Source organism: Plecotus auritus, assembly GCF_963455305.1.
Source record: "Plecotus auritus genome assembly, chromosome: 4".
Classification (NCBI taxonomy): Eukaryota; Metazoa; Chordata; class Mammalia; order Chiroptera; family Vespertilionidae; genus Plecotus; species Plecotus auritus.
The window spans coordinates 45,578,910-45,593,423 of NC_137775.1; the positions used below are offsets into that span (position 1 = coordinate 45,578,910).

The 14,514-nt window shown below is 36.9% G+C and overlaps 1 protein-coding gene across 3 annotated transcripts in view; it reads right to left on the bottom strand.

The window, feature by feature from the left end:
• Nucleotides 1-14,514, bottom strand: part of GRIK2 (glutamate ionotropic receptor kainate type subunit 2) — a 592,068-nt gene that overhangs the window by 164,305 nt on the left and 413,249 nt on the right. The window lies entirely within an intron of this gene.

The following is a 14,514-nucleotide window of genomic DNA, read 5'->3' on the forward strand; positions in this document are numbered from 1 at the left end:
TTCATACTTTGTTAATAAAAATCAAGGCCATTCTTGTATTTCTTTATTTGATTTTAATAATATATCACCATATATTTAAGAATACTTGAATAACTCACAGGTAAATCTGAATATAAATGTTAAAAAAACAAAGGTGAGCTGAAACCGGTTTGGCTCAGTGGATAGAGTGTTGGCCTGCGGACTGAAAGGTCCCGGGTTCGATTCCGGTCAAGGGCATGTACCTTGGTTGCGGGCACATCCCCAGTGGGAGGTGTGCAGGAGGCAGCTGATCGATGTTTCTCTCTCATCGATGTTTCTAGCTCTCTATCCCTCTCCCTTCCTCTCTGTGAAATATCAATAAAATATATTTTTAAAAAAAAACAAAGGTGAAAACAGCAAAGACATTTTTTTTCTAATACTAAATGCAACTGTTGTGATAGTTTTTGATAGTAGAAAACTGGATGCAATAAAAAAGGGTCTTTAAGATAAAAGTTGTCCTGAAAAGCAGCCAAATTTTAGGGTAATGAAAATAAGTTCCTCATTCATAAGTATTTCAGATAGAACCTCTGATATCCAATAGAAAATATCAGTAACATGCTGGAGAAAATACTACTATATTTCAAGGCTACCAATTCTTACCTTTTTTTATAAATTCATGCATTTTTTACAGGATTAAGAGAAAGCTATAATCAATCCATTTATCTTTCTATAAATGTAAAAATAAAAATTTGCAACAAATACTAAATTATAAAAATATTCTGTGTCCATGATACTTTTCTTTCACTAGTTTAAAAAAGTTACATAAATAGTAAAATAAAATAAGCTTGCATTTTCTCAACTATAAAATAATATGATAGGACCTATCAATCAGTTTTTACTGGTAGACTAGGCAGAGTGGAGCTGCAAAGACATTTAAATGTGATCCCTCCCAAAGCTTATATAAAATTCCTTAAAGCAATAAATACCCAGAGGAACTATAAGAATACAATGAATTGTATGAGGAAGAGATCAATGGAATGGGTTAGGAGAAGATTCATGGAATACTTGAGAATTAAACTATAAGTAAGAAAGACCAATATAGCAGCTAATAAGCATAGATTCTAAAATTATTAGTGACTCAAACTTTCCAATCAGCAGTCACAATTTGTTTCCATAGTGGGTGGCCCCAGAGAAGGGTATATAACTTTTACCTGATCAATTCACTATTTGGACAATAGACTTCAATACCACCTCTTGCTGCTTAGCTTCTAAACATTCATTAACAGGATAATGAGTCCCTAATCTGCCCCCCTGCCCACCATTTGGGTAAGAGCATTCACTACCAGATTCCAAGGATTGTTTTTATATCTTCAACCCTATATCATTTAGCTCTTGGTCTAAATCTTCCAGAATTCTATGTCTCTGTCTATATCCCATTCTCATTGCCAGCTGAATTTCACATGGAGCACTTTTAACTCGTGCATAATTCTAGACCGGCATATACTACTTTTGAATCAGGAGCCCCAAGGCTCATAGCTTTGTCAGGCTTATTCTGTGTTTTTGGAATGGATTTTATTATGGGTATTCATTAAAGAGGAGTCTGTCAAGCTTGAGGTTACTACGCTATCTGACAAGAAATAAGGCAGTATTATTTCTAATTATAATATAAACTCCTCCTCCTAGTAGTTAAAAGTTAGTCAGAATACATAAAGGTAACAAATAGAACTGGGAAGCGGTGACCTAAGACAAGCACCTGGAAAATGAGGAGAACGGTAATGGGAAACAGTGAAAGAGTGCTTCTAGGACAGAGTAGTGAGATGAGAAAATAGCCCCTGAAGATCCTGTAAGATAAAGCCTGACAAATATCTACTGTATTTTACAAGTCCAACAAATTAATAAGAGCAATTCTTGATGACATGTTAGTTTAAAATTTTTCATGGATAAGATGTGAGCCAATGGAGATACCTAGTGCAGCCAATTGGGTAAACAAGTTTGCCTCAGAGGAATTGAAAACAGTGGTTAGAGGTTGAAAGGATTTTTTTTTTTAATTGATAAATCATGATTTTTAAAAATACAAATGGAAAAGGATCGGGAGACCAACGCTTTAATGTCTAAAGCAGAGAAAGAGACAGTTGTCTAAAAATTTCTGAATAGATAATTGAAATGGAAAAGAATATCCGTAAGCAGGAGAAGTGCCAATTTCCCCATTAAACTTAGAAGAGAAGATGAAAGAATAGGTGCCAGTGAAGCAGTGCTTGTCAAATTGATGGTGGAAAATTGAGGTAGGACATTCTCCTTTAGTGATTGCTACTTCTCTTGGAAGCAGAACAGGTTTCCAAGATAAGAAGCAAGCTACACTTTAAGACTTGAGAAGTAGAAACAAACATTTGTGCACATGTAAATATAGATAAAAATGTGTGTACTTATAATGTTGTACAAATTACTTTAAAAGTTGTCAAGGTCAAGTTTATATGTTTTTTTTTAAATTCTTTATTTTGAAAGTATTACATATGTCTCCTCCCCACTCCAATGACCTCTCCCCGCCCACTCCCACTCCCCAGCATAGGCCCTCACCCCACTACTGTCTGTATTCATTGGTTATGCTTATAGCATGAACACAAGTCCTTTGGTTGAGTGTACCATGATTTACATAGAGATAGTATGACAATATTAGAGCATATCAAAACAGTTATTATTTGTATAATATTACATATTCTAATTAGAAAATTCAACATCAGCTGAATAACAAATCATAAAATACAATTTATATAAAATGAATCTACGCTAGCACATGCATAGAAGTAACATCATTTACTTAGGGTCTTGGAATAACATAAAAGTACTGACTGGAAACAAGATACATCATAATTCAAAAAATTCTTCACACAATGACAGACTGATTTGAAAACAGAAAGACACTGGTTGTTTTGTTACTAAGGCTATTCCTGGCAGCTATCCAGGGATTACAACTGCACAACCTTACAAACAGCATAAAAATTGACTGTTTGAACAAAGGGGCTCTGCAGGATAATGAGTAGTGCACATTATTTCTCACTGCGCATTGATGAGCTCCTTTTGAACTTTGCCAAGATTTAAACAATGGCGACAGGGCTCTGGCTCTGGCAGGAAATGTGGGCCTTGAACAGTGCTGCAGGAATGAGGGCTTTTGTTGTTTGTTTGCTTGTTTTTGTTAGAAACCACATTTTAATCATTTAGACTCCTTATTGGTCCTAATTAGTTCTGGAGTCTTAAAGAAGCTTATAAAATACCAGAAAGAAATATTTGCCACAACAGTCTTCTTAAAAAAGAAGGATCTAGAATTTCTCTTATATTAATCATTAAAGGTTAAAATTTTAAATTCCAAGGTAGAAAAAGCTTCTGCAAACTTTTTAATGGTATCATGAGTAGGGGAAATACATAGGTCGGATCACATGAAATGTTTAATACTTCATTTTAATCAACAAAAAATAACAATTTTATCTTTCAACCTAATATTATTACTTATATAATTAACCGATGTTGTATAAAATAACATCCTTCAGGTAAAACTATGTGCTGAAATTAAATTAACTGCAACACTAAAAATAGTATATTGGAAAACCATCTGTCATTTGCTTATAATTAAAGCTTCATGACTTCCTTGACTGTTTTCCTCTCAGAGGGATTAGATATATACCCCTCAGATTCCCCTAAGTATCTTGGAATATATATATTATTTTATTACCTGAAGTACATTAAAATTATTTAACTGTCTATTTTACCTGGGATTCATATTTATGTTTATATCTTTAGTATATACAATTGTGACAGGCACAAAAATGCTGAATTAATAATACTGAATTATACTTACATTTAGGGATATAAAGAATATCCTCTTCTAGCAATTTTACCATTTCCATTATTCCAATTTATTTTGAAAAACAACTCTACATAATTTCAGGTAATAAAAAAATCCAGTCTTGGTTAACAAAGAAATATTTGTTCTATTTAGAAAATTAATGCTATGGTTTCCTTTTTAAATTAAGTTTTTTAGGACTTTTCCTTTGTTATGTTTCTGTTTCAATTTGTGTTAAGTTCTAAAGAAAATGTCACCTTTAAAAAAGCACAGGTACTTGTTTAACCTGTATAATTTATGTTGATTCTGATGCAAATGGATGGTTTTCTGGTAATAATAAATGTAAATCAGTGTTTACACTCTACTAACATAGCTGTCCCATATACAACAGCTAAACAGCTCACTGCTTCAGTAGTGTCACTGTAAATTCACTGTCTGAATCAAATGCAAACTTTTTTTTTTAATCATAAAGAGATGAAAAGAGAGAGAAATAGCAATGTTAGAGAGAAAAATCCATTGGCTGCCTCACCCACAGAACCCAACTGGGGATCTAACCAACAACCTGGGTATGTGCCCTGAGCTGGAATTGAACCCGTCATCTTTTGATGTATGGGACTACACTCCAACCAACTGAGCCACAGTGGCCAGGCTCAAATGCAAACTTTTATTATTGAACTTAAATTACTCTAGAATTTTGATTTTCTCAGGTGGGCAATTTTCTCCCAGAATTCCCTTACTCTTAGTTGATATTCCTACTTTCATTTTTATATAATACCTTGTTTGAGCTATCAGAATCCTAACTTGAAGCCTTCTCTATTCCAATCTATTTTCCTTTGTTCATTTATGAAGCTTTTGAAAGATTTATTTTTTTAAGAAGTCTATGTTAAGGAAAAGTTTCAGTGCCCTGCAATGTGAAACTGACTAGTTGTATAGTGTTTTATAAGGGGCAAAATTATGTATAAGATGTATAGGAACATATAAGAGTTTCTCTATATCTATGGGAGTCTCTATAATATCAACTTAGCATTTTACTTTACTCGTAAGCTTCAAATTATGACTTTGTGCTATATTTCTCTGGTAATATTTATGTTCAAGACATTTATATTCATAATATTTTCAGTAACTAAGTTCACAAATCATTTTAAGCACTTAGTAATATCCCTGAGAAATATTTATTCCATAATGTATTGTATAGTTGCAAAATAATTCTTAGCTCTGGGTTTTGCTATAAATTACAATTAAATGGCCTATTAGCAAAAGATGGATGTTGGCAAAAGAATTTATTTTAAAAATCTTGAAAATACATTATAGAAAAAAGATTAGTATTTTACTTTAATCTTTAAGTTTAAAAAAACACAAATATTTCTAAACATAACCTTAATATTACTGTGAAACTACATAGGATGAGGACAAAATCTATATTGCACCAGTATTTAAAGAAATATTTAACATTTAAAATGCCTTATTGGCTTTATAAAAAATTTAAAAAATAATTATTATGTTTAAGAGTTGTTGTTAATAGACACATAGTAAATGGTTGTTGAGTATCATAGCCTATTATATAGTACAAATCAAAATTATATTGTCTATGATATCCTGCTTCTGGAAGAACTTAATCAATATCTTTGTCTCTGAATTTTTTGACATTGCACTTTGACTTTCAAAAGCTTGCTGTTTAAATTCATTTTTAGAAGAGAAATTTAATTATAAAGAATTATATTAGTCCTTTTCATTGGAAGGGTTCAGAACAGGACTCCCCAGCATGTGCTACTTGGTCATGTGGATAATTTTTAGTTGAAGGCAATTCAACTGAAATCCTATCTAATGGAAGAGTAATATGCAAATTAACCATCACTCTGCTATACCCACAAGCCACGCCCACCAGCCAATCAGGATCCAGTATGAAAATTAACCCAACCAAGATGGCTGCAGCCACAGAGCGAGCAGGAGGCTTGGGTTTCCCCGGCAATGGAGGAAGCCAACCTTTCCGCATACCCTGGCGGCCTCAGGCCTTCACTCAAGGTTACAAAGTTTTAATTATAGAACATAAATAAATCCCCCAAAAAATGGGGGCAGCCAAGGATCTGGAGAGAGCAGGAGGCCTGAGTTTCCCCTGGTAATGGAGGAACCCAAGCTTTCTGCACACCCTGGCTGGACTAGGCCTCCACTCAAGGCTACAAAGTTTCAATTATAGAAGACAAATAAATCCCAACAAAAATGGCTGCGGCCATGGAGCAAGCAGAAGGCTGGTCTCCACTCCAGGCTACAAAGTTTCAATTGTAGAAGATAAATAAATCCCAGATACCAGGGCCTCCGCTTGGTTCGCCGGGGGGGCATGGCCAGCCTGAAAACCACCACAGGCCCCTCGCCCAGGCCGCCCCATGCCCCAAGGGAACCCCCACCCTGATCCGGGACACCCTTCAGGGCAAACCAGCTGGCCCCTACCCATGCACCAGGCCTCTAGCCTATCTAATAAAAGAGTAATATGCAAATTGACCATCACTCCAACACACAAGATGGCTGCCCCATGTAATCAAAGATCCTGCCCCCATGTGGACACAAGATGGCCGCCACAAGATGGCCAGCAGGGGAGGGCAGTAGGGAGGGACCAGGCCTGCAAGGGAGGGCAGTTGGAGGCGATCAAGCCTGCAGGGGAGGGCAGTTAGGGTGACCAGGCTGGCAGAGGAGGGAAGTTGGGGGTGACCAGGCCTGCAGGGCAGGGCAGTTAGGGGAAAACAGGCTGGCAGGGGAGCAGTTAGGCATCAATCAGGCTAACAGGGGAGTGGTTAGGGGGTGATCAGGCTGTCAGGCAGAAGCGATTAGGGGCAATCAGGAAGGCAGGCAGGTGAGCAGTTGGGAGCCAGCAGTCCTGGATTGTGAGAGGGATGTCCGACTGCCCGTAACCAGGATCGGGCCTCAATGGGCAGTTAGCCATCCCTTGAGGGGTCCCAGATTGGAGAGGGTGCAGGCTGGGCTGAGGGACACCCCCCCATGCATGAATTTTGTGCACCGGGCCTCTAGTCTTACCTAATAAAAGAGAAACATGCAAATTAACCATCACTCCGCTATGCCCACAGCCAATCAGAGTGAGTATGCAAATTAACCCAACAAAGATGGAGGTTAATTTGCATATGCAGGCGTGGAGCGGAGCGGAGTGAAGCTTGCTATGAGGAGAAGGGGGGCGGCAGAGGGAGCTACTGCAGTGGTGCTTCAGACAGAAGCGAGGACTTGCGGCTCCAGGCTGCCCAGGAGTGAGGAGGTGCCGGCTTCCGGGCAGCCAGGGAGCGGGGACTTGCCAGCTCCTGGGAGGCCAGGGACCAGGGACTTGCCGGCTCCCGGGAGGCTGGGAGTGAAGCCAGGGAAGGAAGGCCTATTCTTGCATGAATATCATGCAGCGGGCCTCTAGTATAGACATAAGAGAAATGTGAAGATGTAAGAGAAACTTTTGCCTCTTTTTTTAAAGAATTTAAGTTGGGAGCCTTGCCTATAATAAGAGTTATTACCAAAAAAATCACTTTTAAGAACTTATGCATATGGGAAGGGAGACATCTAATTACTGAACTGTGCTCTTCTTATTTTTCTGTGCATTACCCTATTCCCATCTGAAGCTTCCAAGCACCTTACATCTTTCATTTGCTCAGAATATCATATATACTTCATTTTTACCTTTCTGTCTCTGAACTTCTCATGTACATGGGGTTCCTATACATACTTATATAATTACATCTGGCTATTTTATCTTGTTAATCTATCTTATGTTGATTGAATTATTATATCAGTTGAAAGAAACTAGAAGAGTAGAGGAAAATTTCTTCCTCTTCCTGTAGTTTTCTTAAACCCTTGCCTCTAATGTCTGAGCTAATAGTCAGAGGATTTCCCATTAAAAGTAAACATAACTTGCTTTTCAAGTGGTTTTTTACAAAGAGAGGAAAATTATTAATAATTATGTTGTAGCTAAGAGTATTTGGGGATCTATTTTCATAAAGGGAGCAAAAGGAATTCTGATCTTTTTCTTAAATCCAAATCTAACCAGTGTGGGTGATGGAATAATATAAAGACAGAAATCTTCACTTCCTTAAATAGCAAATATCTTTGTGAGGTCCAGTAAGAAAGAATTTCTCCAACAAGGCAATAAAACATCACAAGAAATAAAGGAAAAATAAGTAAATTTGAAAAACTCAAACTTTAAAACTTCCATGCCAAAACACACACACACACACACACACACACACACACACACACATACACACACACACACATGCCTTAAACAAATTTAAAGACATGACCCTTATTAGGATAAGCAGTTGCATTATTAATATTTAGAATATGTAACAAATTCCTATGTATCAATAAGAAAAGTCAATGAAAGTGAACGGGCTATTCAAGAAGGAGAAACTGAAGTCTATAAATATGGGGGGAGGGTCGAGGAGGGAAGGGCTATGGATCATTTGTATGCAGATTCACCAAATTCAAACAGTGAGAATCTTAAATTAGTAATTTTGCAAACAGAAAAAAATTTTTATTTTTTATTAATTTCTTTATTGATTAAGGTATCACACATTTGTCCTCATCCCCCCATTCCCATCCCAAACCCCTCCCCACGCATGCCCCACCCCCCTGTTGTCCGTGACCACTGGTTAGGCTTATATGCATGCATACAAGTGGAAATTTAAATTAGTAAGAGAAATTTGGAGGACAATATTGTCAATATCTAATAAAACTGAAAATATATGCCAACTCTGACCAACAATTCCTTTCTCAGTATGTCCTTCAGAGAAGTCCTTACATAGGTGCTCCTTACAGAGGTCCTTACATAGGACATAAGACAAGGCTCTTCATTACAGCATTAGTTTTCATAGCGTAACACTGGAAGTGACTTGAACACCTCAACAGAAGACTAAGTAAAAATGGTATATTCCTATGATAGAATACTATTGAGCAATTTATACAAAATGGACCAGAATACCAAATTGAAAACAGTGGTTTCATGTGTGAATTTAAAAAAAAGGCTATGAAATAAATCTTAGTAGTTTGGGGACTACTCACATGGCAGGCCTGACAAGTTCAGTGACCAAAAGTAGCAACACAGGATGGTCTGATCATAAATTTCTAACTGGGCATATTATGGCCTGTAGTTATGTCCCAGGTCCCAGGCCTGTCGCTTTCTTAAGTGCTCCCTGTCCACTGTTCTTATGCATATAGGATAACATACTTTTAAAATATCAGAGTAATTTTCTTTTCCAGACCCCGGAAAGATATAACCACAGGCACCAGAGCACAAGACCACCACAACAGGAGAGGAAACCCCTCATTGTTATATTGTTCCCCACATACCATCTCTATTAACTAGCTGCCCACCAGTGTAAAAGAAGTGTGTGCTTCTTCTTGTATTCAGTCATAGAGCTTTCCCTGCTTTGCTTTTCCTGCCCTCTTAATCTACACTATGGATTTCATACTAGTATACCTCCTTTACATTTTCTCCTTTGATACTCAATGCATGAAAGAAATTGCAAAACTACTATCCTCCAGAGCATTTTCTCAATCCAATGAGCTCTTGCTTCTGGGCATGTCTTCAACGATTTTGGCTCAAATAAACATATCAACTTTTTCTCCAGGTTTGGAGGGCTTTTTTTATCAACATGTGGGGAGGTATGAGAAAAATGTAATTCTATCTTTTGTTCTTGATTTGAAAATTACTGAACTGAGTAATTTTATGTTAAGGGAATCAAACATTATCAGTAGTAGTTTACAGTTGTTATTTTGGGGTCATAGGAAATTATAAATTAACTAGAGGCCCGGTGCACAAAATTCGTGCACGGGGGGGGGGGTGTCCCTCAGCCCAGCCTGCACCCTCTCCAATCTGGGACCCCTCAAGGGATCGGGCCTCAACGGGCACTCGGACATCCCTCTCACAATCCAGGACTGCTGGCTTCCAACTGCTCACCTGCCTGCCTTCCTGATTGCCCCTAACCGCTTCTGCCTGCCAGCCTGATCACTCCCTAACCACTCCCCTGCCAGCCTGATTGATGCCTAACTGCTCCCCTGCCAGCCTGTTTTCCCCTAACTGCCTTCCCCTGCAGGCCTGGTCACCCCTAACTACCTTCCCCTGCAGGCCTGGTCACCCCTACCTGCCCTCCCCTGCAGGCCTGGTACCCTCCGACTGCTCTCCCCTTCAGGCCTGGGTCCCCCCGCAACTGCCCTTCCCTGCAGACCCAGTCACCCCCAACTTCCCTCCTCTGCCGGCCAGGTCACCCCTAACTGCCCTCCTCAGCAGGCTTGATCGCCCCCAACTGCCCTCCCTTGCAGGCCTGGTTCCTCCCAACTGCCCTCCCCTGCTGGCCTGATCGCCCACAACTGCCCTCCCCTGCTGGCCATCTTGTGGTGGCCATCTTGTGTCCACATGGGGGCAAGATCTTTGGCCACATGGGGGCAGCCATCTTGTGTGTTTTAGTGATGGTCAATCTGCATATTACTCTTTTATTAGATAGGATTTGCACTGCTATTTTTTAGTTATTTTTCCTATACAACAAAATAGTTATAACTTTACTATTCTTCAAAATCTTCCCCTAAACTACTAGAATGCATCCACTAGAGTGCAAAATTGAGACAACATGCTATCAACATTCAAAGGTATGTTGCAAGTCAATTCCCATTTAGCAGAAACTGTTTTGTTTTGTTTTTTAATTTAGCCTTTCCATTTTTTTTTATATTACCTGGAGCCCTTTTAAGTTCCCTGAAAAACAAATATTTGACTTCATTCCTAGTATATAATAAAAGTGCAATCAGGAGGCACAAGCAAAGCATAGTGAGGTCTTCTAAGGCTCATTTATGAATCATAAAAGGCTCGATAGTGTTAAATACCAATTGCAATGCTAAGGGAACATGCTGGGAAGCATTCGCGCAGCTGGAAAACCACAGCATCAGGAGTCCTATTAAAAATAATGTAAAATAAGTGTAGATCTCAACAGACTCCCTACTTTGCCATAGTTGTTTTATAAACTAAAACAGAATTTTGTTTTTGTAGTTTCTTTTAACTGTAAAATGATCAAGGTTTTGTTTGTTTGCTTTTAAAATTTCAGCAGCACTTAAAGTTATAAAAAGAAGCCTCATTGAAAAGAAGGGACTTCTCTTAGCAACCACTAATGGAAATAATATTAAAACATAAGACTCTTTAAGCACAAAGGAACTGTAAACTTCTTTGTCACTTCTAAAAGAGCTAAACTTAAATGTTACTTAAAAGAGCAAACACTTCTCATAATCTGCCAAAACCGGTTTGGCTCAGTGGATAGAGCGTCAGCCTGCGGACTGAAGGGTCCCAGGTTCGATTCCGGTCAAGGGCACGTAACTTGGTTGTGGGCACATCCCCAGTGGGAGGTGTGCAGGAGGCAGCTGATCGATGTTTCTCTCTCATCGATGTTTCTAACTCTCTATCCCTCTTCCTTCCTCTCTGTAAAAAATCAATAAAATATATTTAAAAAAAAAAGAGCAAACACTTCTCATAATCTAATCTACTCAATTCTAACAAGGTAAAGAGACTGAATGTGGTTTTAAAAATTGCTCGATTTACCTGTACTTATAAAAAATTGCTCTTTTGCTGATAACATTATATCACACATATAGACAATTATTAGTTTTATTTATTTTTTATGTTTATTGAATTTATTGGGGTAATATTGGTTTGCAAAACCATACAGGTTTTAAGTGTACAACTCAATAGAATATCATCTGTACAGTATATGGTGCACCCATCATCCCAAGCAAAGTCTCTTTCCATCCCCATTCTCCCCTCCTCTTTGCTTCCTCCTCCATCTACCCACCACCCTCTCTTTCCTTCTGGCTGTCACCACACTGTTCCCTCTGTCTTTGTGTGTGTGTGTGTGTGTGTGTGTGTGTGTGTGTGTATGTGTATATATATATATATATATATATATAATTTTTTTTACCTAATCCCTTCACCTTCTTTCATTCAGTCCCCAAACCCCCTTCCCCTCTGACAGCTGTCAGTCTATAATAACTATGCTTCAACAGTAATCTGTTAAACTAACTCAATAATGTTTAATAGCCAAGATAAAGCAACCTGAAAGAAAGCATTTGGTACCCTTTGTATATAGTAACAGCAATAGTAATTAATAGAAGTAACAACAACAACAACAACAATTACTGGTCTTGAGTGTTTTCCATTTGCTAAGCAACACACTAAGACCTGTACAATACATTCACTCTAATTGAGAGCCGGCTTCTTAAATATGATGCGTCCATTCCTTAAATAACCCAGTAGTAGAAGTGAGTTTAGTATCTATAATTTCATCCCAGGTTAGGGACGCAGTGATTTTTTTGACTTGCAGTTAGGTTTTGGTGGTGTGTGTGTGTGTGCGTGTGTTAATCTATATTAGTATACACAAGAGCATCCATCTATGCCAAGAGCTTTTCACACAGTAAGTTGTGAGATCTGCATTTAAATTAATCTTTCTTCATGTTACTGTCCTTCTTCCCTTCATTGTGTCTCCTGCATCTATCCCCCATCTCTGCTGTCCCAATGATGTATTTGACTAAATTAAAAAGGATTGCAGTGCTGTTGTACTCCCAGATATTAGCATTTAGATCAAACTGCCATTCTGTGGAGTAACATCATTCCCATTGTACATATAGTAAAACTGATCTTAAGGCAGAATCAATAACATTCCAAAGGATATGTACTAAGTAGATGAATAGATAGATGATGGATGGATAGATAGATGATAGATAGATAGATAGATAGATAGATAGATAGATAGATGATAGATAGATAGATAGATATAGATGACACCAAATTGCTAAATTTGTACAACTAAGATGTAAGTGTTCGTCTGTGGAGTGTGAGTATATAGTATTCCCTCCCACATTTTATCAGTATTACCACACAAGGTCAGAGAAGCCCCAGCAGATCAGTGGCTTCAGCTGCCTCCAGCTGGGGCTCATTCTGTGTGAAAGATAAAAGGACAAAAAGTTTCAAGTAACAAGAAGTGTCTGTGAGTAAGCACCAGAAGTAGTAGTTCTACAAGGATTCAAAAAATCAGGCTATTTAAAGGAGTGAAAATGTTAGGAATGGCCTTATGGAGTAGGGGCCCAACACAGAACCCCAGAAGTGAATGTTAAATAGGTGACAAGGAGAGAGCTGAAATTTGACACAATATTAAACCATAAAATAAGTATAAGGCAGTCCAAAAGTATTTTGATTTTTCCTATAACTATTTATTTGATTAAAAACATATTAAATACTATTTAAAAATAATGGTGCCCAGCTTTGTTGATATCCCAAACATAATTTTTCCCATTATTTTACCTATTGCTAATCTAACAGTGTATTTAATTTTCTTGTAATTTCTCCCTATTTTTAACTAATTCTAATATAAAGTTACCATTCACAAGACACAGAACACCAAAAGTTCAAATGAATAAACTTTACATTAAAACTTAACATTATTTCACTGACTAGGCTTCAATTCAAAATTAATATCAATAGCAACTATAATCCCTACCTCTCTTTCATTGTAATAGTTTTTAAATAGTTTAGTTTTTAGTCCTCAACAAGAATACTCATAAACACTATAGGAGAAATATAGAATAAGTAAGAAGACACAAAGTTTGGGCTTATTAGTTATGTCTTTATTATTATCTAATATATGTCAGATACTGCATTAAAAAAGTTATAAATATCAATCATAATTAGTAATATATAATTCTCTCCCTTATATAGCTTTCATGTGCAGAGCATCCTTCTTCTTGATAACAAAATTTGAAATAAATAAAGTATTTTCAAAATGCTTTGAAAATTGCCTATATTTGCTACTTCCTTAAGTAAAAATTTTAATTTAGGGTACAGTTCACAATGTTTTTTAAAGGAAAAATATTTTTATTATTTTGTAGAATTCTTACCAATATTTTTTTTCCTTAATATTATGGAAAATGTCAAAATAAACTTAAGTATTACAAAATGCAAAGTAAACACAATGTTATAATATTTAAAAGATAAGAGTTTATTTCAAAAATATGAGTTAATTAACACTGACAACTAAGAAATAATGAAATAATGCTTTCTTGGCCAAGAAGAAATCATTGGTTTATTTTATTAAAAACATAAAATAAAATGTCTACCCTCCTGTCTAAATATGCTTAATATTCTTTTTAAAATATATATTTTTATAGATTTCAGAGAGGAAGGGAGAGGGAGATGGAAACATTAATGATGAGAGAGAATCATTGATTGGTTGCCTCTTGCATGCCCCCTACTGGGGATGGAGCCAGCAACTTGGTCATTTGCCTTGATGGGGAATTGATCCATGACCTCCTGGTTCATAGGTCGTCATCACTCAATCACTGAGTGACCAACCAGGCATGCTTAATATCCTTGATTTATTTTTACATAGTATCTTATTTTAGGTTCTTTGGGTATAATTTTCTCTTATCTCTAAATTATAAGTATCCTATCCTAGTACAGGAAAATTTTATAATGAAATTTAGATTTGTATCACCTATTCTCTTTGTTAAATAGAAAGTTAGCATTATAAAGTGAAACCACATTCCATTTTATAAATGAAGAGCAAATACTTTCAAGATATCAAAATCACCACATACTAGTTAATTTAAAACAAATATCTCTCTATAATAGAACTATACATCTCTCTTTGATTCTTTATATTTAATTGCACAAATAACATATACTTGGAGTAAAAGTGTTGCAG